Source organism: Megalopta genalis, chromosome 11 (genome assembly GCF_051020955.1).
Source record: "Megalopta genalis isolate 19385.01 chromosome 11, iyMegGena1_principal, whole genome shotgun sequence".
Taxonomy (NCBI): domain Eukaryota; kingdom Metazoa; phylum Arthropoda; class Insecta; order Hymenoptera; family Halictidae; genus Megalopta; species Megalopta genalis.
Genome location: NC_135023.1, coordinates 3,987,501 through 3,995,000, shown reverse-complemented (window position 1 = coordinate 3,995,000; position 7,500 = coordinate 3,987,501).

The following is a 7,500-nucleotide window of genomic DNA, read 5'->3' as shown; positions in this document are numbered from 1 at the left end:
CAATATGCCGCTGGTTATATTAATGTAATCTTATGGAAAGCATTACGCCGCTGGAACTTTGACCATTGCAATAATCGATCGGAAGCTATACACAGCAAGGAATACGAATATTATACCAAGAGATCGAAAACAATACGCTGTTCGGACGTTTTGACTAGCTGTCGCACAGTGCAGACGCGTCGACCCGTCGCTCCGCATTTCGAGCGCAATTTCAGTGGTTTTTCAGTTCAGAAAATTACAGAGAGTGTTTGGTTGTGTTGCAGGAGTCAAACTGAATGATTTGATGCATAAAGTTTAATTAAACTCCCATTAGTTTGCCGGGAAACATCGATTATTCCGATCTAGAAAGAGACAGAGACAGTCGATCCGCGTTATGTTAAATATCTCCAGGTTACCGATTCCACAAAATTATAAAAAGTATACGGCTGTGTAGCGGGGATCAAAACGAGTAATTTCATGTATAAAGTTTAAATAATCTCCCAATAGTTTGCCGGGAAACATCGATAATTCCGATCTAGAAAGAGACAGAGACAGTCGATCCGCGTTATGTTAAATATCTCAAGGTTACCGATTCCACAAAATTATAAAAAGTATACGGCTGTGTAGCGGGGACCAAAACGAGTAATTTCATGTATAAAGTTTAATTAATCTCCCAATAGTTTGCCGGGAAACATCGATTATTCCGATCTAGAAAGAGACAGAGACAGTCGATCCGCGTTATGTTAAATATCTCCAGGTTACCGATTCCACAAAATTATAAAAAGTATACGGCTGTGTAGCGGGGATCAAAACGAGTAATTTCATGTATAAAGTTTAAATAATCTCCCAATAGTTTGCCGGGAAACATCGATAATTCCGATCTAGAAAGAGACAGAGACAGTCGATCCGCGTTATGTTAAATATCTCAAGGTTACCGATTCCACAAAATTATAAAAAGTATACGGCTGTGTAGCGGGGATCAAAACGAGTAATTTCATGTATAAAGTTTAAATAATCTCCCAATAGTTTGCCGGGAAACATCGATAATTCCGATCTAGAAAGAGACAGAGACAGTCGATCCGCGTTATGTTAAATATCTCAAGGTTACCGATTCCACAAAATTATAAAAAGTATACGGCTGTGTAGCGGGGATCAAAACGAGTAATTTCGTGTATAAAGTTTAATTAATCTCCGAATAGTTTTCCGGGAAACATCGATAATTCCGATCTAGAAAGAGACAGAGACAGTCGATCCGCGTTATGTTAAATATCTCAAGGTTACCGATTCCACAAAATTATAAAAAGTATACGGCTGTGTAGCGGGGACCAAAACGAGTAATTTCATGTATAAAGTTTAATTAATCTCCCAATAGTTTGCCGGGAAACATCGATTATTCCGATCTAGAAAGAGACAGAGACAGTCGATCCGCGTTATGTTAAATATCTCCAGGTTACCGATTCCACAAAATTATAAAAAGTATACGGCTGTGTAGCGGGGATCAAAACGAGTAATTTCATGTATAAAGTTTAAATAATCTCCCAATAGTTTGCCGGGAAACATCGATAATTCCGATCTAGAAAGAGACAGAGACAGTCGATCCGCGTTATGTTAAATATCTCAAGGTTACCGATTCCACAAAATTATAAAAAGTATACGGCTGTGTAGCGGGGATCAAAACGAGTAATTTCATGTATAAAGTTTAAATAATCTCCCAATAGTTTGCCGGGAAACATCGATAATTCCGATCTAGAAAGAGACAGAGACAGTCGATCCGCGTTATGTTAAATATCTCAAGGTTACCGATTCCACAAAATTATAAAAAGTATACGGCTGTGTAGCGGGGATCAAAACGAGTAATTTCGTGTATAAAGTTTAATTAATCTCCGAATAGTTTTCCGGGAAACATCGATAATTCCGATCTAGAAAGAGACAGAGACAGTCGATCCGCGTTATGTTAAATATTTCAAGGTTCCCGATTCCACAAAATTATAAAAAGTATACGGCTGTGTAGCGGGGACCAAAACGAGTAATTTCATGTATAAAGTTTAAATAATCTCCCAATAGTTTGCCGGGAAACATCGATAATTCCGATCTAGAAAGAGACAGAGACAGTCGATCCGCGTTATGTTAAATATCTCAAGGTTACCGATTCCACAAAATTATAAAAAGTATACGGCTGTGTAGCGGGGACCAAAACGAGTAATTTCATGTATAAAGTTTAATTAATCTCCCAATAGTTTGCCGGGAAACATCGATTATTCCGATCTAGAAAGAGACAGAGACAGTCGATCCGCGTTATGTTAAATATCTCCAGGTTACCGATTCCACAAAATTATAAAAAGTATACGGCTGTGTAGCGGGGATCAAAACGAGTAATTTCATGTATAAAGTTTAAATAATCTCCCAATAGTTTGCCGGGAAACATCGATAATTCCGATCTAGAAAGAGACAGAGACAGTCGATCCGCGTTATGTTAAATATCTCAAGGTTACCGATTCCACAAAATTATAAAAAGTATACGGCTGTGTAGCGGGGATCAAAACGAGTAATTTCGTGTATAAAGTTTAATTAATCTCCGAATAGTTTTCCGGGAAACATCGATAATTCCGATCTAGAAAGAGACAGAGACAGTCGATCCGCGTTATGTTAAATATTTCAAGGTTCCCGATTCCACAAAATTATAAAAAGTATACGGCTGTGTAGCGGGGACCAAAACGAGTAATTTCATGTATAAAGTTTAATTAATCTCCCAATAGTTTGCCGGGAAACATCGATTATTCCGATCTAGAAAGAGACAGAGACAGTCGATCCGCGTTATGTTAAATATCTCCAGGTTACCGATTCCACAAAATTATAAAAAGTATACGGCTGTGTAGCGGGGATCAAAACGAGTAATTTCATGTATAAAGTTTAAATAATCTCCCAATAGTTTGCCGGGAAACATCGATAATTCCGATCTAGAAAGAGACAGAGACAGTCGATCCGCGTTATGTTAAATATCTCAAGGTTACCGATTCCACAAAATTATAAAAAGTATACGGCTGTGTAGCGGGGATCAAAACGAGTAATTTCATGTATAAAGTTTAAATAATCTCCCAATAGTTTGCCGGGAAACATCGATAATTCCGATCTAGAAAGAGACAGAGACAGTCGATCCGCGTTATGTTAAATATCTCAAGGTTACCGATTCCACAAAATTATAAAAAGTATACGGCTGTGTAGCGGGGATCAAAACGAGTAATTTCGTGTATAAAGTTTAATTAATCTCCGAATAGTTTTCCGGGAAACATCGATAATTCCGATCTAGAAAGAGACAGAGACAGTCGATCCGCGTTATGTTAAATATTTCAAGGTTCCCGATTCCACAAAATTATAAAAAGTATACGGCTGTGTAGCGGGGACCAAAACGAGTAATTTCATGTATAAAGTTTAAATAATCTCCCAATAGTTTGCCGGGAAACATCGATAATTCCGATCTAGAAAGAGACAGAGACAGTCGATCCGCGTTATGTTAAATATCTCAAGGTTACCGATTCCACAAAATTATAAAAAGTATACGGCTGTGTAGCGGGGACCAAAACGAGTAATTTCATGTATAAAGTTTAATTAATCTCCCAATAGTTTGCCGGGAAACATCGATTATTCCGATCTAGAAAGAGACAGAGACAGTCGATCCGCGTTATGTTAAATATCTCCAGGTTACCGATTCCACAAAATTATAAAAAGTATACGGCTGTGTAGCGGGGATCAAAACGAGTAATTTCGTGTATAAAGTTTAAATAATCTCCCAATAGTTTGCCGGGAAACATCGATAATTCCGATCTAGAAAGAGACAGAGACAGTCGATCCGCGTTATGTTAAATATCTCAAGGTTACCGATTCCACAAAATTATAAAAAGTATACGGCTGTGTAGCGGGGATCAAAACGAGTAATTTCGTGTATAAAGTTTAATTAATCTCCGAATAGTTTTCCGGGAAACATCGATTATTCCGATCTAGAAAGAGACAGAGACAGTCGATCCGCGTTATGTTAAATATTTCAAGGTTCCCGATTCCACAAAATTATAAAAAGTATACGGCTGTGTAGCGGGGATCAAAACGAGTAATTTCGTGTATAAAGTTTAATTAATATCCCATTACTTTGCCGGGAAACATCAATACTTCGATCGCGCGAGAGAGACAGAGAAACGAACAGTCTTTTTTTCGATTTACGGCTAAAATAAATTTTTCTCATTTTATTCAATAACATATTCTTGCTTAGATAACTTTTTTACATAGGGATTAAGCATTTAGAACGAAATCTAATGTCAGAAAATGGCACTTTACTCTTGACATTTTTCGGTTTTTTCAATTTTCTGGAAAATCCTATCATTAGATTTTTTTAAAAATACGATATTCTTGCTTAACTAACGTTTTTACATAGGGATTAAGCATTTAGAACGAAATCTAATGTAGGAAAATGGTACTTTACTCTTGACCGGTACGTTGGGACTTTGAAAATATTCGGGCGTTCCAATCGCTCGTCTGTTGCATCATAGCGCGTCTCGGCGCAATCGACCGATTCGCTCGACCCATTATTTTCGATTTACGGCTAAAATAAATTTTTCTCATTTTATTCAATAACATATTCTTGCTTAGATAACTTTTTTACATAGGGATTAAGCATTTAGAACGATATAATGTTTAAAATAAGGGCACTTTACTCTTGACATTTTACGGTTTTTTCAATTTTCTGAAAAATCCTACCATTAGATTTTTTTAAAAATACGATATTCTTGCTTAACTAACGTTTCTACATAGGGATTAAGCATTTAGAACGAAATCTAATGTCAGAAAATGGCACTTTACTCTTGACATTTTTCGGTTTTTTCAATTTTCTGGAAAATCCTATCATTAGATTTTTTTAAAAATACGATATTCTTGCTTAACTAACGTTTTTACATAGGGATTAAGCATTTAGAACGAAATCTAATGTAGGAAAATGGTACTTTACTCTTGATCGGTACGTTGGGACTTAGAAAATATTCGGCCGTACGCGGCGCGTCTCGGCGCTTCGAACAGCTCCGGTGTCCCCATTATTTTCGATTTACGGCTAAAATAAATTTTTCTAATTTTTTTCAATAACATATTCTTGCTTAAATAACTTTTTTACATAGGGATTAAGCATTTAGAACGATACATTGTTTAAAATAATGGCACTTTACTCTTGACATTTTACGGTTTTTTCAATTTTCTGAAAAATCCTATCATTAGATTTTTTTAAAAATACGATATTCTTGCTTAACTAACGTTTCTACATAGGGATTAAGCATTTAGAACGAAATCTAATGTCAGAAAATGGCACTTTACTCTTGACATTTTTCGGTTTTTTCAATTTTCTGGAAAATCCTATCATTAGATTTTTTTAAAAATACGATATTCTTGCTTAACTAACGTTTTTACATAGGGATTAAGCATTTAGAACGAAATCTAATGTAGGAAAATGGTACTTTACTCTTGATCGGTACGTTGGGACTTAGAAAATATTCGGCCGTACGCGGCGCGTCTCGGCGCTTCGAACAGCTCCGGTGTCCCCATTATTTTCGATTTACGGCTAAAATAAATTTTTCTAATTTTTTTCAATAACATATTCTTGCTTAAATAACTTTTTTACATAGGGATTAAGCATTTAGAACGATACATTGTTTAAAATAATGGCACTTTACTCTTGACATTTTACGGTTTTTTCAATTTTCTGAAAAATCCTATCATTAGATTTTTTTAAAAATACGATATTCTTGCTTAACTAACGTTTCTACATAGGGATTAAGCATTTAGAACGAAATCTAATGTCAGAAAATGGCACTTTACTCTTGACATTTTTCGGTTTTTTCAATTTTCTGGAAAATCCTATCATTAGATTTTTTTAAAAATACGATATTCTTGCTTAACTAACGTTTTTACATAGGGATTAAGCATTTAGAACGAAATCTAATGTAGGAAAATGGTACTTTACTCTTGATCGGTACGTTGGGACTTAGAAAATATTCGGCCGTACGCGGCGCGTCTCGGCGCTTCGAACAGCTCCGGTGTCCCCATTATTTTCGATTTACGGCTAAAATAAATTTTTCTAATTTTTTTCGATTACATATTCTTGCTTAAATAACTTTTTTACATAGGGATTAAGCATTTAGAACGACATGTTGTTTAAAATAATGGTACTTTACTCTTGTGATTTTTCGGTTTTTTTTGATTATTTTGAAAAATAAATTTTTGTAATTTTTTTAAATGCGATATTCGTGATCAGTGAACGATTTCACATATGGATTAAGCATTTAGAATCGTGCGGACGCGTTATTAAAAAAGTTTACTCGATGCGATGGGACTTTAAAAAGTTTGTGAAAATTTTCATATTGGGAAAAAATGTGTAATTTTTTGTCTAGTTTACGGTAGTGTAATTTATTTTAATGTTTACTATAAAAATTTTTTTCGTTCGTTCACGCGCTATGTTACAACAGCACGGCCGGGCGGTCTGTTGCCGCAGCGGTTTACACTCATAAGCGCGCGTGCTATTCGGCCGGCGGCGCCGGCGTCCTTGCCGGCCGTTCGGTATCTATAAGAGATACACGGTCCGTGCGAGGCGGACGGAGCAGAGCGGGTTTTGGGCCAATTCTACGATCTCGGTCGAGAAGCTGTCTCAGAGCTCCTTCGGGGCTTCGGTCCTGACTGTTTCGTGCCGTTTACGTTACGGACTTTTCTCCACACAGCGTGGCCACGGGTCGGTGTCTTTGACCGAATGGCCCATATGTGGCAAGCCCTACGGGGTTGGTTACCCGTATGCACTTTGTATGTATACTCGTACTCACTGAGCAATCGACTCTTCTGTCCGAGCGATGGAAAAATTTTTTAAAATGCATCTGTAAGATTTGGAAGCAAATCGTACCAATTGAAAACTGTGGCTAAAATGAAATAGCCCAGTGGAGAGAGAAAACTATCAAAAAACTGATTTTTTAAATCAAGAGGTGTCAGAAATCGAAATGCCTAGCGCGAGCGGAAGAACACGCTTTCTCGCCAGTCCAGCATGTGTCCTGTCCGTTCTTCCTCGGCTTGCCGATTTTGCCCAGATCAGAGGTTTCGTGCTTCCGGCGGTCAGAAGATCAGCGTGAGCGTACGCGCTTCCACGACTATGGCATCACCCATGTACTTTTTCCTTTGAATATATTTGAGTACATAAAAAATATTAAAACATATAGAGAGAACTGTGTCTTGGATCTTAAAAATTTGTCAATAGCGATGATATATTATTACTTAACTTGAAGTATTTGTACGTTTTAGCTGGGACGTACATTTATCTTACAAGATGTTAATAGCGAGACTCTTGAAGATAAAATTATCTTGTGATTTTATGAAGGCAAAGATAGAAACGTACGAAGCTGGCGTACGTAGAAAAATGTGATTTTATGATAGAACAAAAATATAATACGTACGTTTTTGGGCGTACGGTAAAATATCTGTATGGTAGAAAAATGAAAGAAATTGAGC